The following is a 22,862-nucleotide window of genomic DNA, read 5'->3' as shown; positions in this document are numbered from 1 at the left end:
ATATCTGTTTGTAAGTTTGGTTTCTTTTAGCCTTTTCATGCAAGCTTGTTAGTTTTTCAATATATGTGCTGAATAGAAAAAAAAATTATGACTCCCTATTAATATTCTTTTGGTAAAATAATATTTCCTCTGATGATATGAACCATTTATTGAAAAACCCATAGATTAAGGAAATAACTAATTTTTTTGTATTCCTTGTCGAATAATAAATTTGTCATATTTTTTTTTAAATTTATTGAATTTAATTCCGACTTTTCAATTATAATATCTTGTATATTGAGCTTTTTTATTTGATTTTTATAATCTTTTTTATCTTATTAATATTATATTGATATTTATATCGACTTTAATTGTACAGTATTATACAAGCTGTAATCAGAAAATATTTCAAGAATTCAGTTAATATATATGTATATATATGTGCGTGTCTGTGGGGGTGTATACATATATATGTATATATATAAGAAGAAAGAATTAATAAAACGTTAAAAACACTTTACGAATAGTGAAAAACATTTTATTTTCAAAAAGGAAACACAAATTAAGTGGAAAATCCGCTTAATTTGTCTTTTCTTTTTGAAAAAAAAAATATGTTTTTAACTCTTCTTAAAGTGTTTTTAACATGTTTTATTAATTCTCTCTTCTTATTATAAGCTCTATTTTTTATTTGGTTTTATTGGGCTTTTACATCCGGTTAGGATTACTTTATAAATATTAGGTATTTAATATATATATATATATATATATATATATATATATATATATATTATATAATATATATAATATATATATATAATATATATAATATATATATAATATATATATAATATATAATATATATATATATAATATAATATATAATGTATATATATATATATAATATATCTATAATATATATATAACTACTTCATTTACTCACATAAAATTAATATACGAAAGTATAGATTTATGCGTAAACTTTAAGTATTTACTTCAAAAGTGCTCAATACGTAGGTAGAGCTAGTTAGTAATTTATAAAATATATATGGCGATTAAGTTTAATCGCCATATATATTTTATAAATTACTATATATATATATATATATATATATATATATATATATATATATGTATGTATGTATGTATGTATATATATGACATTTTACATCACCTTCTCCATTTTAGGCAAACAACTATCAATGTTGTGAAACCGTGTGCGGAATCACAGCAATTCTAGATGTAATGTTATCAACCCCATGACCATGTGTTCGCACTCTTGACCGCTGTGCGCTTATGAAGGTATTCCGATAAGGCATTCATATTGCATCGGTCGCCTCCTGCTTATACGCACTTACATTTCATGGCGGAGGCACACAAAGGCGGAATGGCGTGATACTCTATCGTATCGATCCGCGTGTGAAGTGGGAAGAGGCAGGGGACACCGGGAAATAAGGGCGCGAATATGAGAGAGGGGTTTACATAAAGAGAGGGGGGTGCATAAAATAAGAACACTTAATGAATAGGCCAGTGAATTAAATCACCCTCTAAAGGACGACAAATGAAAGCTGGTATCGCAAAATCGATTGATAAAACACATGTCAATCCCTCAAATTCCAGTCCCATGACTCCTTTCCCGGCATCAACGCCACTAACACCAACACACGCATATACTTTTTTGTTTGTATATGTTTTGTTTTTGTTTTGTTTTTGTTTTTTGTTTTTGTTGTTTTTTTTTTTGTTTTCTTTGTTCTTCTGTTTTATTTTTTTTTATTCGTCTTTATTTATTTATTTTTATTTTTTTCCCTCTTTTTTAGTTTTACGTTTAACCATGGAGAATTCCCTTTAGATTTTTTTTTTATCGCTTTGCAGATTCCAGTTCTTCTTTCCGTATCTGATTACGTTTCGGCAACTCCATTTCTATGTTATACATCTGGGTGACAAATACGGTTTTCAGCTTAAAATTCAATTGACGTTTGTCTTGAATAAAGTCACTTTTCTAAATGATGTTGTTTGTTATGCTTATGCAAAATCATTGTAAACTATTATTATAGAATAAAAAAATAATTATTTTATTTTCCAGGTAAGATTCTACATTTGAATGGGTTTAATAAAGCATTACCTGAGCTGCATTTTCATTTAAAAAAAAAAAACATTACAAACCAAAGGAACAAAGACGCAAACCAACATTTTCCTTGAAAAATGTTTAATATAAACTAAATTTGAGAAAATCATAGAACAAAAATGGCTATTAAAATACGTTTTTAAAAACTCTTTAAATCTTTAAATTATACAACAAAGTTGGTTTATTTTAAAATATAACTATCTGTATCTAGTTAGCGTTGCCCCGGATAATTTTATTTTATTTCGATTTTATTAAAGGACTAGCAGGGCAACCTAGCGTTGCTCGGAACCGTATAAAACAATGAGAAAAATGAAGTTGATTGATTTTCATCATTCTAGGATAGAGGAATTTTTTATGTCTTTATATCATTTGAGGAATTTTTATGTCTATATATCATTTGCCATCTCGAGCAAAAGAATATTTTACCTTTCTTAGAACGGGTATTACACAAGATGAAATGAAATAATTTTACCTTCCCTAGGACGGGTAATTTACAGCACTTATATGAAATAATTGTACCTTCCCTAGGATGGGTAATTTACAGCACGTATATGAAATAATTGTACTTTCCCTAGGACAGGTAATTTACAGCACGTATATGAAATAATTGTACCTTCCCTAGGACGGGTAATTTACAGCACGTATATAAAATAATTGTACCTTCCATAGGACGGGTAATTTACAGCACGTATATGAAATAATTGTACCTTCCCTAAGACGGGTAATTTTCAGCACGTATATGAAATAATTGTACTTTCCCTAGGACGGGTAATTTACACCACGTATATGAAATGATTTTACCTTCCCTAGGACGGGTAATTTACAGCACGTATATGAAATAATTGTACCTTCCTAGGACGGGTAATTTACCGCACACTAAAAATATGTTTACCTACCCTCGAACGAGCAATATAAATGCATATATGAAACAGTTTAACCTACTCTCGAAATGTATTTTACAACATATATGAACTAATTTCTCTTAATACTACTACAATTTTTAGAAAAATGAAGTTATTTTTAGAAGATGGATCAATTCTCGAGCAAAATTATTTCAGCACGGTCCGTATTTTGTATAAGTCAGTTTTTGTTGTTGTTTTTTTTTATTTTTTTGCTTATTAAATTGTTAGATGAAAGTACAGAATAGTTAACAAAATACCCTCTCTCCATATTAAGAATGGCTTTTAATAACAATATCGGGTAAGAAATTTAAAGTCAGTAATTAATTCTGATTCGACTGTTTAGATGCTTTCAAATTTTCGAAAAGTCATTTTTTTTGTTCTAACTAAAATTAAAATGGTCGGTTGCCTACAAAGGAGCCAAAATGCATTCTGGTGGACTTTTCGATTTTATTTATAAACAGGATTTATTAAAAAGTCAATTTTTCGTATTTTACATCATTTTTTTTTTAATTTTAAAAAGCGATTAATAAAAGAATAATGAAAAACTTAATAATATTTAATTTTCGCTCCCTTTTTTTCCTTCGGTCTTCGCATTTCATTAGTCACTTTTCTAACAAAAGGGGAAGATTTGCTGTTTTCTTATCATTGGATAGTTTTTTGTTTTTTTTTTGTCTTTCCTTGAAGTGGTATTTTAGTGTCTTACATCAAATAGCTTCGTACCTTCCCTGGAGCGATTTCAAAAACCGTTACGTAAATGCGAGAAACATGGGATAAATGGTCATGTGATCAACATAGGGATTTCAATATTGATTAGCATGGGTGCCCGGCATTGCCTGGGTGTTTAGAGGTGTGTGTTGAGCAAAAAAAAAGTGGTAGTAAGCAGGCAAGCTCGAATTCGTGAATGTGAAAATGTTACATGATAAGGGCTATCCTCTTTTCATGTAAGTATAAAAATAGAGAGATTTAGTTAAAATGAAAATGAAATAGCATAGACGAAATTCGAACCTCGTAATTTAGGTTTAGAAATAGATTAACTGAGAGAATTAGCAAATGGAATGTGAAAACAAACCATTGTTTAGCTTAGAGATAAAATAGTTTCAAGAAAAGAATGTACGTTGTCAATTCTGTTATGAAAATTCAATTGAGGAATGCAACTATAGGATAATTTAATAAACATGTTTTTAACATATTGGAAATATAGGTTACTAGAATATAGGTTAAAATTCCTTTTGTAAACAAAGGAAAAAGTTTTGGACACGCATTTCCAGAACACGTGAAAGAAGACACATGTTTTAACATGTGTATGACGTCATGGAGAACGGGGAGTTCTCAATATAGTTAGAAACTTTAGAGAACTGGGAGAGTCAGAGGGAGTTTAAGGACGACAGACGATAGTCTGCAGTTGGGATTCGAACGTCTAGAAGCGAGACGGTAACTTTTGAAACTTAGAATGTGAAGCTTTGAATTCTTGACTCAGAAAACCACGACCGGTCGGGAGAAGAAATAAACCCATCATGTGTTTTTATAAACGTCGTCTTTGTGTTGTGATTCTACCAAAAGGTAAAGTGAAAATTGTTATTATATGTCTTCTATATCATGTGGTTTAAAATGTCCTTACATACACATCTTACATACACAATATGAACACTAAGACTGTCTGAACTCTTAATCTCTCTTAATAAGACTCTCTTTTAATAAGACTCTAAGACTCTAAGACTCTCACTATTAAAAGTCATAACAACAAAACGAACAATAACAACAAGAATAATGATAAATATACAACAGAAAGAGGTGTTAAAAAAATAGTAGTAGCGTCAGAAGGGAATCAAAACAACAGTAGGCAGCCAGAGTGAAGAGAGAGGTTTAAAAAAATGGTAGTAAGCAGGCAGGGTCGAACCCGTGATGCGGAAGCAGAAAGGAAAATCTGACGTCTTAGCCGATATCTCCATGACGCGACCGAAAGTTAAAAGCGTTCAAATTAACCGAAATCAATTCAACGGTGACGATGATTTGCTAAAATGTCGGCGAAAAAAATCGGCCTCTCTTTGTACAAAATGGCTGAGTTTAAGGTGAAGGAGTTAATTTTTTTTTTTTGCCAATTTTTCCATATTTGTTGTGCGAGACGCCGTGCTTCAAAATGATACCGATCTTGTCAGAATCCGTCGCCTCTGTCGAAAGTTTTTTGCGAGAGATACATACATACATACATTTAAACAGACAGGTGAGATTTATATTATATATATTATATTTATTATTACCCTTATCCTCAAGTGGCCTCTTGGCCTTGATAATGTGGTGATGCCTGTGTAAAAAAAAGATGAAATTTTATGAAGAAACGAAAACTCTCGCGTTTTTGTTGCATCAATATTTGTGTCAGTCTTTGCCAAGTGTAAAAACATTAATCTAAATAAATAGAACAGTAGATGTATATACGTGTGTGTGTGTCTGTGTATAAATATTTAACCGATAAACTCTTCAACTACTGGTCACACAACACTGACAGTAATATGAATACTAATCATACACCAAGGATGGTTTATACCGAGTACAATATTTGTTTGGATGAATGAATAAAGGTACGGAGATATAATATCAGTAAGTTGAAATGCAAAATGTTTATTTAAACATGCCGACATATTCTATTTCTGTCTGCGCATGCCCAAATTCAGTTCATTTCTTTAAGAGGTTTAATATTAAATCTTTCTTACCTATCTCGCGATAACTACATCAGTAGGAGACGCGGCTGCAGCTCTAAATGTTTTGGTTTCGATTCTAGTCATTTTTTTAACTCGTGAAATCATTACTATATATTAGGTACAATATAATATTCAATGGGGAATTAGCTCTGTAATAATAAATATGAAATATGTATGAATTAAAATATATTTAAGCGTATTTTACGACCCGGCAAGGCTAGGTGCTCTCCGTAATTTTACGCTTTAATTTCTCTTTATCTGATTTTTCACTGAAGAAATCGAAAGTATAGCTGTATAAAGCTATACTTTCGATTTCTTCAGTGAAAAATCAGATAAAGAGAAATTAAAGCGTAAAATTCTATTATTTTACGGAATTCGAACATAGAACAGAAATTTTTAACTAAAAAAAACGATCGTTTTGGTATTAAATTTAGCAAACGCCACTAGATATTATTGAAAAACGACATATTTCATAAAGCTTTATATTTTTTTTTCATTCACAAAACATATACGTAATATAATTTGATAAACAGTTACAATTTATTTTTATCACGTATAATGGAAGCCATTTTCAAAATGGATGTGGGGTTTTATCTTTCGACCAACGTCGAATGTGCTTTTTTATATGTACATTGGAGAACAGAAAATACATTTTTGATTCTAGCCAAATATGTGCATATCAAATATTTTGAAACGTTTATATTTGTGTAAAGAATTAGTGTGTGATCAGTGTAAAAAAATTTTAAGTGAAATAAATTAATATAAAAAACTAGTCGACAATGCATTGTAAAGAAAATAAATTTATTTTTTAAACGCATTCCGTTATGCAGCATAAACTGATCGTAATAATTTTCTTTTTATTAAATATAAGCAAGCCACCAGATATTAAATACAGAATAGATTTATTTCGTTAGGTACAATAATAGAAGTCCGTGTCCAGTAACAGTAATTGGCAAATGAGTTGACAAGTAAACTGTGAAATGTTTGCATTCTAATTCGCAGATGCAACTGACTCCGGCCAGCTTCGCTCTCCTTAAATATACGTGAACCATAATCATGTGATTGAGCCACGTCACAATATTAAGAATATAAATAAAAATTCTACTAATCTAATCTCCCTCCGTGGATTAAATAGAGATTCAGTTCAAATAGGTTCCCGAGTACAACAGAGATTCCCAAGGGCAAAAATGATGAATATAAAAAGGTTGGAAGTTGCAGCGCCTAAAATGTTGCAAAAATAACAACCAAGATTATAATAGTATGTATTATTATTAATTATCGGACTACTGTTCCCATCTTGAGGGTGATTTTCACAACGTTTCGGTCGATATAACCTCCGACCTTCTTCAGGTGTATCTTGTCAAACTCGGGAATGTTTCTGTCGAACTCGGGAATTTGGACAGAATTTTGAGCGGAACCCTTTATTTACTTCACGGGGTAGCGTGCTCTTGTTTCGTCAGCCATGACTAGATAGAGGTTCTAAGTAATTCGCAAATATATATTTCGGTCGCCCACACTGAGGATTGAACCTTCAACCTTTAGGAGAATATCACTTTTACAATTGATTTTTCCCAGTACTCTAACCACTGCGCCATGGGTCCTTGCGAAACGACAAGATTATAATAGTAGTTCGAATAATCCAAATAATATCTAATGGTTTTATTCGATATTAAGATGTTTTGAAATAGTATCGAGTGGCATTTAAAAAAATTCTTTTTATGTCTTTCATGAAGAAGAAGAATTTACTATTCGAAAATTTGAAAAAAAAAATTAAATTCAATTTTAATAAATAGATATTTTTATTAAATTCAATTTTAATAAATAGATACTTTTATTAAATTCAATTTTAATAAATAGATATGTTTATTAAATTCAATTTGACGCTTGTTTGGTCTTTTAAACAGTTAATTTTTAAATTTTTAATACAAAGTACTTCTCAAACAGTAGATTTTCTATTATTACTATAGATTTTAGCTGTGTGTGTGTGTGTGTGTGTGTGTGTGTGTGTGTGTGTGTGTGTGTGTGTGTGTGTGTGTGTGTGTGTGTGTGTGTGTGTGTGTGTGAAACGGCACTAAGACTATTTGGGTTTAACCGGCTTTTTCTGAAAGAGGAAGTTCCATGGGTGTATGAAATTCACAACCAGTCCCCAGTCACATGTATATCCCCGTTAAGGGAGATGACGAAGTAAGCTTTTTGCAACTCTTGTAAGGAGGTGTCGACGTCCTACATACAGCGCCTGGGATTCCCAAAATTGGTAACTCATTTTAGTAATGTCCGGGCGTCAACCGGTGTGTCAACGTGATTATGCCGATTTTAGTTTTACTGGTAGTTTCGAAATTAATAAAGATTAATCATTTTATCATCCATACGAGCCATGAAAAATCAAGTTTTAAACAACAACAAAAAAAAACACAAATAAAAGCAATAAGAGGAATCGGTTTTGACCGGCAAATAAGCAAAAAATTTCGATTCTAATACCGATTCCGATACCCCCAAAAGTTCCGATATTTTTGATTCCCGATTCCGATTTATCATTTCAACACTATTAAATACAAATGTAGATAAATCTACTTTTTTTAAAATTTCAGTATTAATATATAAAGATTAATAATTTTGGATTTATGCACTTTTGCTACAGTGCTGAAATAATAACGTTATTATCTTGAAAGCTATTCTTAACATGGGGAGGGGAAAGTAATTTGTAACTATTCTGTGCTTCCACCTAACAATTTAATTTTAAAAAAAGATAACATGAATTTTTTTTTAATAGCGCGGTAACAAAAGTGCATAATCCCTATGAAGCCATTTGATGTATGGCACTAAAAATAAGTCAAAACCTAATCTATAATATAAATCTCACGTGTCTGTTTATATGTATGTATGTATGTATGTATGGATGGATGGATGGATGGATGGATGTTGGATGTATGCCTAAAACTTTCGACAGAGGCGACGGATTTTCACGAGATCAGCATCGTTTTGAAGCTTGACCGTCGGACAACAAATATCGAAAAATTATCCCAAAACATTAATTCCTTCACTCTCAACTGGGCACTTTTCTACAGGGAGGAGTTGCTTTTTTCGCCGATATTTTTGAAAGTCATCCCCCTCTTCTGGATTGACTAGCCTTAATTTAAACATTCGTCACTTCGGTTTTGCAATGGACGCAACAGCAAAGACGTCACATTTTTGTTTTGTTTTTTGTTTTTATTTCACGCTTTTATCCTCCTCCGCGATACGGGTTCGAGCCTTCCTGCCTCCTATCACTTTTTTTTTTTTTTTGCTCAACACACACTCCAAACACCCGGGCAACGCCGGGCACCCAGGCTAGTCAACAATAAATAATAGATGGATAAATTCTGACCCAGAAAATAGCAATTCTTCTCCTTTTGTCAGAATCATCGTTCATGGCATATGGGGTTCAACGAACAAAATGTGGGAAGCGAGAATTACGAGGTTGTCGAAAGTAAACTTAAGATCCACTTTTTACTATCTGTACTTTCGTGACTATTTTACATATAAAATTGTTGTTTTTTTCTTTTGACTAACAAATAAGTTGACAATAACTTAGCGTACAGGTAAAACACGTAATTACACATAATGATGAGAAGGGACGAAAATGATAAATAATTGCCCAGCAAGCTGAGTTGAAAACGAACCGAACGTTTGAAGTTTGCTGGTAGCCTATAAAGGCGAAACAGACTGATGGGGCGTGAGCGCGGTGTGTGTGTGGGGGGGGACTAACAGTGAAAGAGTGAATATAAAAATAAAAAAGAAGAGTTACCTCCCCCTGTTTTCCTCTTCCCTTTATCGCTGTCCTTACGTGGTTTATATTATATTGCGAACAATAAAAAAAGAAAAGGCATGCATCAGGGCCGGGTGAGAACAGTGAGAGATGGCTAGATGGAATTAAGAGATTGGTTATCATCGAACAGAGGATATTGCATTTCACGTCCCTTTGATATTTACACCGCATGCCGATAAGTGCGAGGCGAAATCAAGAAAAAAAAAAAAAGAATCAAGAAGCTGATGCACTCCATGCAAATTCTAATGAATAATTCACAACCAACCGTACATGTATGCAGGACAGTGTGTGCTCTTTAACGTATACCCCTGCATGGATACAAACAATTACCATTGCTATGTCTATGTGCGCTTGTGTTGTATATGTATTCATGCCAGTCGTTGTTCTAATCTTATTTGCAAGCAAAATGAAACCTACATCGTTGAAGCACTAATGGCCAATCAACCAAGCGAACGCTGAAATATTCATTTTTTTCCTTACAGTAAATGTCAGCACAAATACGCATCCATTCGAAAGCATGAGATGGGAGTTTACAGGGAACAAAATCAGTTTACTGTACAGTTACGATTCTTCCTGTTCAAAATTTAAAAAAAATGACGATACTCACTGCTGCCTAGACCAGGATTTCCCAACCTTTTATCGGTAAACGCCCTCTAGAACACTAAGATACTTACTACTCTCCCCTCTTCCTATATTCATCCTTACATAATAATGTCAGTAGTAATGATAGTATATAATTAAAGTAAAAATAAATAATTGAATATTCATATAATTTTGTCAATAAAACTCTACATTGTCATTCGTATGGGAACACTAACAACTATAAATCAAGTAGGTCAATTAATATATCATTTTTTTTACTCATGTTCACCCCTTACAAAGCATATAGCCACTTGGACGTACGGGGCTACTATTTGGGGCCATGTCTAGGAATGATAAACAAGATATTGTTTATGTTACATTTAAACTTCTACATATCAGTACAGCCAGGGAAGCAGGCGACAGGAAGGGAATTCCAAAGTCTAGCTGTTAAAGGGAAGAAACTATTAGATTAGAAAGCTTTCTGACATTTAGAGACAACAGTGAAGGGGTGAGATTTTGTTGCTAAACCGGTTTGTTGGGGATATATCTACGTAAAGTGGTTACAAGTGAAACGAGTTCATCAGAACACATTCCATTTAAAATATTTGTACAACAGGCACAGTGATGCAACATTGCAGCGATGTGACAGGGGCTGGAGCTTAGTTGATAAAGTGGGACTGATTAGATTGACAACTCTTTTTTGAACTTTATCTAAGAGGAACAGACTAGTGGTAGATGCACCCGCCCAGATGTGGCAACAATACTCCATGCATGGACGAATGGTGGCTTTGTAAAGTAGATAATATAATAATCAATAAAAATTGCTAATATAATAATCAATAAAAATTGCTAATATAATCATCAATAAAATTTGCTAATATAATAATTAATAAAATTTGCTAATATAAGAATCAATAAAAATTGCTAATATAATAATCAATAAAATTTGCTAATATAATAATCAATAAAAATTGCAAATATAATAATCAATAAAAATTGCTAATATAATCATCAATAAAATTTGCTAATATAATAATTAATAAAATTTGCTAATATAAGAATCAATAAAAATTGCTAATATAATAATCAATAAAATTTGCTAATATAATAATCAATAAAAATTGCAAATATAATAATCAATAAAATTTGCTAATATAATAATCAATAAAAATTGCAAATATTATAATCAATAAAAATTGCTAATATAATCATCAATAAAATTTGCTAATATAATAATTAATAAAATTTGCTAATATAAGAATCAATAAAAATTGCTAATATAAGAATCAATAAAAATTGCAAATATAATAATCAATAAAAATTGCTAATATAATAATCAATAAAAATTGCTAATATAATCATCAATAAAATTTGCTAATATAATAATTAATAAAATTTGCTAATATAAGAATCAATAAAAATTGCTAATATAATAATCAATAAAATTTGCTAATATAATAATCAATAAAAATTGCAAATATAATAATCAATAAAAATTGCTAATATAATCATCAATAAAATTTGCTAATATAATAATTAATAAAATTTGCTAATATAATAATCAATAAAAATAGCTAATATAATAATCAATAAAATTTGCTAATATAATAATCAATAAAAATTGCAAATATAATAATCAATAAAAATTGCTAATATAATCATCAATAAAATTTGCTAATATAATAATTAATAAAATTTGCTAATATAAGAATCAATAAAAATTGCTAATATAATAATCAATAAAAATTGTTAATATAATAATCAATAAAATTGCTAATATAATAATCAATAAAAATAGCTAATATAATAATCAATAAAAATTGCTAATATAATAATCAATAAAATTGCTAATATAATAATCAATATAAATAGCTAATATAATAATCAATAAAATTGCTAATATAATAATCAATAAAATTGCTAATATAATAATCAATAAAAATAGCTAATATAATAATCAATAAAATTGCTAATATAATAATCAATAAAAATTGCTAATATAATAATCAATAAAATTGCTAATATAATAATCAATAAAAATAGCTAATATAATAATCAATAAAAATTGCTAATATAATAATCAATAAAAATAGCTAATATAATAATCAATAAAATTGCTAATATAATAATCAATAAAAATTGCTAATATAATAATCAATAAAATTTGCTAATATAATAATCAATAAAATTGCTAATATAATAATCAATATAAATAGCTAATATAATAATCAATAAAAATTGCTAATATAATAATCAATAAAATTGCTAATATAATAATCAATAAAAATTGCTAATATAATAATCAATATAAATAGCTAATATAATAATCAATAAAAATTGCTAATATAATAATCAATAAAATTGCTAATATAATAATCAATAAAAATAGCTAATATAATAATCAATAAAATTGCTAATATAATAATCAATAAAATTGCTAATATAATAATCAATAAAATTGCTAATATAATAATCAATAAAAATTGCTAATATAATAATCAATAAAATTGCTAATATAATAATCAATAAAAATAGCTAATATAATAATCAATAAAAATTGCTAATATAATAATCAATAAAAATAGCTAATATAATAATCAATAAAATTGCTAATATAATAATCAATAAAAATTGCTAATATAATAATCAATAAAATTGCTAATATAATAATCAATAAAATTGCTAATATAATAATCAATAAAAATTGCTAATATAAGAATCAATAAAAATTGCTAATATAATAATCAATAAAAATTGCTAATATAATAATCAATAAAATTGCTAATATAATAATCAATAAAAATAGCTAATATAATAATCAATAAAAATTGCTAATATAATAATCAATAAAATTGCTAATATAATAATCAATAAAAATTGCTAATATAATAATCAATAAAATTGCTAATATAATAATCAATAAAAATTGCTAATATAATAATCAATAAAATTTGCTAATATAATAACTAATAAAATTTGCTAATATAATAATCAATAAAATTGCTAATATAATAATCAATAAAAATAGCTAATATAATAATCAATAAAATTGCTAATATAATAATCAATAAAAATAGCTAATATAATAATCAATAAAATTGCTAATATAATAATCAATAAAAATTGCTAATATAATAATCAATAAAAATTGCTAATATAATAATCAATAAAATTGCTAATATAATAATCAATAAAATATAAATCAAAATAATAATCACAGGAATCACCAATCAATGTGCTGATTGTTGTTGATGATCAGTAACAAATTTTGGAATATTTGGTTCCATATTTGATAGAAAAAGTCTTAGATCACCACGTTTCACTACATTTATTCGGTTTCGATTCCCAGGAGCCATTTGATAGATGAGAAAAAATTGTTGAAAATCAGATTCAGGAAACCCTTAAAAAGCTTTGTCAACATTAAAGGGTGTGATTCTTGAATTAATTTTTTCAAATTAAAACTAAGTTTTACGTGAATTGTGAATCCAAAAAAAATGTAATCAGAAACACCTAGTAATGTTATTAGAAGTTTTCAGTCTTTCGCCGCCCCACAAAGGATCTCAGAGGCTCCCTTTACGATAAATTTGGGCATCGCCCATTTAAAGTCCCGTAACGCTCCTAGTGGATGGTAAAAACCCTGGTCTAGACTGTCAGCCTTGTAGATGACCCGTTATTCATTGGTATTTTACGAATCAGATGATTCTACTGTTGGCATTGGTTTCCGCGATATCTTTCTAGTCCGAGTTCCTCTATAAGGAACTACGAGGATGTTGCAAGTGAAAGTGATTTTTGTGGAACGAACTGGATTCAAACTTAAAACACCCAGGTCGTCAGTCCGTATCGTTAACCACTTGACTACTGCCATTTCCCTACTTATTAATTTACATTTTTTATTTACTTTGAACTAAAATACAAAATGAACTCACCATTCGTAGGAAATGTTTCTTCCGTTACTGAAAATACATAAAAAATAAATAAATTAGCAGAACTCGGGGCCAAACCGATTTTATTTGAGAGCCAAACTTTCCGCACTCGTATGAGATTCCTCAAATTATAGGTTTGCCTTGTTAGTTCTCTCAGAATGAGTCCGGCTCGCCATTAATATGGATAAAAACTTGTTTCTTCTTTTCCAATCATAGCGTCCATCATGCCGCGTCTTCATTTTGTCTCGTAAAAAAATCTTTGAAGTTTCTCCATCCAATTTTTAAGGTTCACGTTTTTAGTGTTTTCCGATCATAATTTTCTCTCTCATAAAATTTATTCCAATTTCGAGCAGCCATGACTAATTTTCATGATTCTTTTTTGTGTGGTTCTTAATTCTCGTAACAGACTGGACAGCATGAGCCTTAATTTGGACATGATCTTTCCCCTCCTTCCCCTGCTTCTTCATCGCAATTCATCATATACTCTTTCTCCCTCTCCTTCTCTCTTCTCTTATACATAGGCCATCAATACCATACTAGGAGTATAATGATTTATGCATTCTCGTCAGGTTTTTTCATTTTTTCATCTAATTTTTACTCTCGTGCACTTAGCAAACATCTTGTCCATGATAAAAAATCTCTCTCTATGAGAACAGATACAGCTCATACAGTTATTGACTTTATTTTATTCCTCTACTGATACTCGTCATTAAATTTTTCTGCTTCTTCCTTAGATTTTATTTTTATCTTATTTTATTTCACTCTGCTTCATTACAACCCGTTTATTTCACGATATATATATATATATATATATATATATATATGTGTGTATGTATATATATATGATAGATGATAGCGTGTATGTTATTTATTTTGTGTGTAACGTTTATATCGAGTGACTATCGTTTAATTGTTATGCACTTCCATTTCTTGTAATAAATAATTTTATCAAAAATTCTTGATAAGTTTTGGTTTCGGTTTCGATTATAGCTGATGGTACTCCAGTAATCTATTTTATTTTTTTATAAAAAGTTTTATGAAGAATTCTTCATAAGTTTTGATTTCGATAATAGCCAAGGGAACTGAAGTTTATATATATATATATCATGTGTTTTGGTTTCGGTATTCGATTGAAACTGATGCACCCAAGTCATATGGATACATTTGTTTATAATATATAAAAATCGATAGAACATTAACTCTATAATAATATATACGAAATTAAAAGATCTTATTTAAGTGTACTTTACGACTGGGCTACGCCGGGCGTCCCTGCAAGCTTAGATAAATATATTTGCAGTTTTAACAAAAGAGCTACAATAATATCAGAACGTCTCGATTTACGCTGAACATCTACAGAATGCCAACATCAATATATTACATATGAATGAGTCTCCTGTGGAATTTCCACAAGTCCCGCTAACATATATATATATATATATATATATATATATATATATATATATATATATAACATATATATATATAACATATATACATAACATATATATAACATATATAACATATATATAACATATATATAACATATATAACATATATATATATAACATATATATATAACATATATATATAACATATATATAACATATATATAACGTATATATATATATATATAGTAAGTAATAAAATGTATATGGCGATTAAGCTACACTGAATATTCCGCGTTTCATCCAATTTAGGATTCTTCAGGCTTATGCGCCTGAAGCCTGAAGAATCCTAGAGTGGATGAAACACGGAATATTCAGTGTAGCTTAATCGCTATATGCATTTTATAACTTACTAACTAGCTCTACCTACGTATTGAGCACTTTTGAAGTAAATACTTAAAGTTTACGCATAAATCTATACTTTCGTATATTAATTTTATGTGAGTAAATTAAGTAGTTATATATATATATATATAATATATATATATAATATATATATATATATATATATATATATATATATATATATATATATATATATATATATATACTTCAGAAAAATGTAATGCTGGTATGGAAATCCAGTGATTATCGGACTTACAAAATGTTGGCTGTGATATTTTATAAAGACCATCCCAGCTAAATAAAAATTGCTCAATATACCAGATATATCAAATAAATCATAATTTAGTAATGTAAATTTTATGATGTGAAAATCATAATTAATTATAATTAAAAGTTTTTATTAAAAGTTTTTAAATTATTGAAGTTTTTAATTATGATTCTCTATGTGTATTATATTTAGTAAATTAGGTATAAACCATTTATTTGCTATAATTTTTTCCTCTGAGGAGATGGGTAAACATCGGAAACCTATAGGTTAAGGAGATATACTAATTGAAATGTATTATTTGTCTTGCATATAATAAAAATGATAGATTTTAAATTTAGCCATTTCACATCATAAAATTTAAATTACTAAATTATGATATATATACATACACACCTATATTTTTCTGTCTATTTAAAAAAATGGATTTGAATTGATTTGTTAGCATGGAACATTCGTTCATCATTATCAATTCCGGGCAACGCCGGGCCTCCCTGCTAGCATATATGTATTGCATGTATCGACATAAGATTTTATAAGGAGATATAATATTTTATGTATTGATTTCCAGTATTTACTTCAGTAGTGCTCAATACGTAAGAAGAGCTAGGCAGTGAGTTTTGAAAATAAATACGATAGGTTACACAAAATCTTTTAATATAATATTATGTGTAGCTTAATTGCCGTTATATGCACGTATATATACACATGTATATTGCATATATATATATATATATATATATATAATTTAAAGGAGATTAGAACAATAGTCTAAAGAGCTGAGTGTAACAGTGAAATTACTAGTTTAATTAAAATACAGGAAATAGAAAGTGCTCGTTGTAATTTAGATATATAATAAGCTCAATAGTTAAATGTCCTAGAGCTAATACATATATATATATATATATATATATATATATATATATATATATATATATATATTACGACTCCCACAAGTATATATATATACAACTATATATATATATATATATATATATATATATATATATATATATGTATATATATATATACTCAAGCCAAAAATGCCATTCGCTGGGTTACATATTAAGCTCCGGTTTGAATGCTTAAATTAAGTTTCGGATGTCAGCTAAACAAAAAAAAAAAAAAGAAAAGAACAGTAAAAATTATTTTGTTTCTGGTTGTTAAACCTCCCAGTTGTCATCGTTCTTTTTTCTTTCTCTCTCTTCAGCTAGGGGTGTGAAGCCATGTGCGTCCCTCTACAATCGTTGATACAAAGCTGCGTGACAAAGTTTTATATACTCTTTCATCTTCTATTCATCTTCTATTTCTTGTTCTGGTCGCATCGTCGTCTCTTACGCGACTGCCGAGGGAGCGAGCACTGGTTTACAAGTATAAAAATATTTTTAAAAAATGCGAGTGAAAAATAAAACAGACTCCGACGCATTCTGTTTAAATCAGAATCAGTTGTGTCCTGAGTGTGTGTGATACCATCGTGGACAACAACTTTCTACACGCTTATGTCTACATCTTAGTTGTCCGTCGAGGTTGCTCAATTCATCTTTAAACTTCCTTTATCTGCTTCGAGCTACAAACTGTCGCCAACTGTCCCTAACTGAAGACTGAGCATAACATTAGCTCATTTCTTTTGTCTTAGTAACCGCCACACCTTCATATTAATGATTGATTTCTGTTAAGAAACTGGTTACTTCCGTACTTGATCTAACAGCCATTCATAGCGAGCTATTCGGCAACTAGACACCGACCGTTAGACGTCTTCCTTCCTCGAGAGCTCAAAAGGCCACATCATTTCCCAATCTTACTTCCTATACTTTTGTTATTTTAATGAACCATTTTTTCACTCTGAAAGGGACGTCCATAGTATTACACGGGTTAAATAGTATTATTATTATTTGTATTGACATTACCTTTTGTTTATAATGGATAATAGCTTAATATTTCTTATCTTAATTAACTTTGACTGCTAATAAAAACAGCAAAAAGTGAGAGTGATAATGGTGTATAGATTAAGAACCTGTGAGAGAGGGTGAAAGTGATAGAAAGTCAAGATTGATCACTTGATGAATTATTTGAAAATTACGTCGTATTAGAACAATTGACATAGGTTTTTTTTGTTTTATAGTCTGAAGCATATTCTGAATACTAGCGATTTGTGTGTATTTATCCATTTTACGGCTCAACTTCCGGCAACTTTATGTTTGCCGAATCAGCTGACAGAAGACTAAAAATTTAAAAAGAAAAAAAAAACGTGGAATTCATTAAAGACAACTTTTTAAAAATTAAAATCATTTTCACCCCACTATGTCAACCCCTTTTCTCATGTTCAAAATGACTATCTAAAGAGAAAGCAATTCTTAACGCCATTCTTAACATGAGGAAAGTGAAAAGTCACGTTTTGAATTAATCGTCTGACACAACTTCGCTTCAGCATATTCCGATTGCTTATGTAATTTGCCGGAAGATGCCGACGCGATATTGCCTGAGATTAAGTCGTAAACTGGGGGAGTACTTGTTGTGATTAGATTATACATAAAAAAAAACAATATACATTGCGTTAGTATATTTCTAGAGGATAAAGTGGTAGTTTTTTTTTAATTTTTACAAGGGGATCACCATTTATCAAAGCCCAGAGGCCACTCGAGGATAAGAGTTAAAGAGTATACAATGGTCAAAAGGACAATATCATAGTAATCGTTAGAAGTGTAAATTTAGTAAAATTGGGTTACTTAAAGGGAAAGGCTTATCAAGAACTTGTTTACATTAGACTTGAAGACAGCCATATTGTAGTCTGCTGGAAAGCGGGTAAACAGAAGAGAGTTCCATAGGTGTGCAGTTCTTAGAAAGAAACTTTGTTCATATATCTACGTTTAGGTTTAGGCACACATAAAGAGTGGGGGAAATTGATAGTGTTTTCAGCCAAGCGAGTGTTTCTCGTGAATGTTTGACGACGGGGGACCATAGATTGGAGCTCAGACGAGCACTTGCCATGAAAATAACGATAAAACAGAGACAAACTCGCAACGTCTCTTCTGTGAGAAAGAAATTGCAGGGAAGAGAAAAAGGCATCTCTCATTAGGCTACGAAGTCTATTTTGAACTCTCCTGTCTGTTTGTTCACGTCGTTTCTCCTATGAACATTTGAAAGAATTGGATAAACCAATATCAAAAACAGGGTCCAGCTGGTAAAAAAATATCGTACGCCGTTGCTTTATACAATTTTATTTTCACATGAAAAGAAACAATATGACGCACACGATAATATGGCGGCGTCTTTCATGGCGGATACAAACCCCTATTTGTTGGGGTGAAGTATGTCCTGGTTTTGTCTTCAATGGTGCAACTTCGCAGACATTATCTCCATGGCACGTGAAGAGGTGGTTCACTGCCAGTCGTCAGTAATCGGGTAATGGATACTTTTCAGGATCAAAATGCGTATTCGGGATCTCTGGCTTTTCCAGCAACCTTCTGGCCTTGTGTCGCATCTTCCTGCGGCAGAAAGGAAGTAAATGAACAGTCGTTTGCCCTTTTTCTTAATTGTTTTCTACTTTTTATCATTCAGGAATTAATCAAATTTTTGTTCCTAGTTTGATTTTCGGCGTTTTGTGTAAAACGAATTGCAATAATTTTCGTTTATTAAACACTTCAATCAACCTGAAATACTTGGTATTTTTCAGATGTCTTCAACAAAATCAATTGCCAGACAACAACACGTGCCAAATGTTCAGTGCAGTTCAAAGAACAAAATTATGGATAAACATATTCCACTTCTGTGAGTTTTTCCTTTTCATATATATATATATGTGTGTGTGTGTGTGTGTGTGTGTGTGTGTGTGTGTGTGTGTGTGTGTTGGTGTTGATTTTTTTTTGTTGATTTTTAACGATAATTAAATTGTTTCTAACCCTGAAAAACTGGAAAATATTTTCCCCGGAAATATCACCCATATTTTTGAGGGATGTAAGCAAATAAACAAATATTATTTATTTATTACTTTACTAAAATATTTCAATTAAAAGTCAAATATTAACAGGTAAAATTTTCGAAGAATAAATGACGAATCAAATGAGGTATAGTTTGTTTAAACAGTTACATTAAATTTAGCTTTAATTTGCGGTTTTTGAAGAAATGACAAGTGTGGACTTACTTTTTAGCGCCACTATATATATATATATATATATATATATATATATATATATATAGAGAGAGAGAGAGAGAGAGAGAGAGAGAGAGAGAGAGAGGGGGGGTAATAAAATGACGAATGTGTTAAATTACGTCTCCAAGAACATATGTATTTTTGTCACCAGGCAGAAATTAGATCTTCCGTCGATACCTTAGATTTCACGGCGGAAACATTAGAAACTCAACTTACAAAGCTAAATATACTAAATGTTAACGGTTTATCAGTCGATGTTTTCATAGTGTGACCCTCAAAGTTAGTTCACTAGAAGTAGGAATCTAAACATCTCTATGTTCAATTCGTTGAGAATAATTTGCATTTAAATTGCAAAGGAATTATGCATTAATAAAATATATTGAAAGAAACATATAATGAATAATACAAAATAAGTACATATTTGTCAGAAACTAACGAATATAATAATCATTTAAATAGTTACAAACAAGACATTGGTGACGCCCGCTCTTAATAACAACGGAACGAAATCCCCTACAAACTAAAAAACAGAAAATTAAAAAAGAATCCCTTTAATATAAGCAGTTTTTATAAATACTATTTCTTTATGCATTTTATATTAATCATATTAATTAATGCAATTCATATTAATAATATAACCACATGCAAGTTATATTAATTTATCGTGTATGAGATTTATATTACTACAATTATGTGCAATTTATATTAATACTATTAATATATACAACTAACGTTAATACGATTAATATATGCAGTTTATATTAATAATATTAATATATGTAATTTATATTAATGTTGTTAATTTATGAGATTTTATATTAATACTATAACCATATGCAAGTTATATTAATACTATTAATTTTTGCAATTTATATGATTAATATTAATATATGTAATTTCAATTAATACTGTTAATATATGAAATTTATATAATTTCAATAAACATATGTAATTTACATAATTATTAATATATATAATAAAAATAAATACTATAAATATATACAATTTATATTAATACTATAAATATATGTAATTTATATAATTATTAATATATATAATAAAAATAAATACTGTTAATATATGCAATTCATATTAATACTATAAATATATGTAATTCATATAATTATTAATATATATAAGAAAAATAAATAATATTAATATATGTAATTTATATTAATACTATACATATATGCAATTTATATAATTATTAATATGAATGATAAAATAAGTACTATTAATATATGCAATTTATAATAATACGATGAATATATGCAATTTATATTATTACTAAAATATCTGCAATTGATAGTAATACTGCTAATTTATGAAATTTATATTAATACTATTTATATATGCATATTATATTAATACTGTTAGTATGCGCAATATATATTAATACTGCTAATATATGGACTTTATATTTATATATTAATATGTACAATTTTTATTTATAATGTTAATATCTGCACTTGATCTTAATACTGCAAATATATGCAATTTATATTAATACTTTTAGTATATACCATTTATATTAATACTAAAATCACATGCAAGTTATTTTAATACTATTTATATATATATATATATATATATATATATATATATATATTCTTAATAATACCCATAATATGTACGGTTTATTTTTATACTGCTAAAATATCCGAATTATATTAAGACTTTTAATATATAAAATTTACATTAATGCTATTTATATTGGCAATCCGTATTTTCAATATATGCCATTTTATTTTTAATATATGTAATTAACATGATTTCTATACATATATACGGTTTATATAATTACTCTTAACATAGGCATAATTATTAATAATATTAACAGATGCATATAATATTAACACTATTATAATGTGTATACAATATTAATACTATAAACATATGCATATAATATAAAAACTATATACATATGCATATAATATTGATACTATTAACATATGAATATAATATTTATACTATAAACATATCCGCATAATATAAATACCATAAACATATATATAATATAAATAATATTAACATCTGCGTATAATATCAATACTATAAACATATGTTTATAAAATTAATAATATTATCATAAGTATGTAATATTAATACTATTAGCATCTGTTTAAATTAATTATGCTGTTATTATATGTATGTAATATTTATAATGTTTTCATATGTATATAATATTTATGTTATTAATCTATGTATGCAATATTTATAATGTTATCATATGTATATAATATTTATGTTATTAATCTATGTATATAATATTTATACTATTAATCTATGTATATAATATTTATACTATTAATCTATGTATGTAATATTTATACTATTAATCTATGTATATAATATTTATACTATTAATCTATGTATATAATATGTATACTATTAATCTATGTATATAATATTTATACTATTAATCTATATATATATATAATATTTATACTATTAATCTATGTATATAATATTTATACTATTAATCTATGTATATAATATGTATACTATTAATCTATGTATGTAATATTTATACTATTAATCTATATATATAATATTTATACTATTAATCTATGTATATAATATGCATACTATTAATCCATGTATATAATATTTATACTATTAATCCATGTACATAGTATTTATAC

General features: G+C 28.3%; 1 long non-coding RNA gene across 1 annotated transcript in view; it reads left to right on the top strand.

The window, feature by feature from the left end:
• LOC145296254 (uncharacterized) overlaps positions 1-22,862 on the top strand; it is a 248,261-nt gene that overhangs the window by 125,945 nt on the left and 99,454 nt on the right. The window contains exon 2 of the long non-coding RNA XR_013869979.1: positions 19,741-19,835. This is a non-coding gene — a long non-coding RNA (uncharacterized LOC145296254). The remainder of the gene's footprint in view (positions 1-19,740; positions 19,836-22,862) is intronic.

The sequence above is a fragment of the Euprymna scolopes genome, chromosome 16, assembly GCF_053919585.1.
Source record: "Euprymna scolopes isolate OS-2025 chromosome 16, ASM5391958v1, whole genome shotgun sequence".
Taxonomy (NCBI): domain Eukaryota; kingdom Metazoa; phylum Mollusca; class Cephalopoda; order Sepiida; family Sepiolidae; genus Euprymna; species Euprymna scolopes.
The sequence above is the reverse complement of the archived record's forward strand: the minus strand, read 5'-3'. Positions and strand labels throughout refer to the sequence as shown.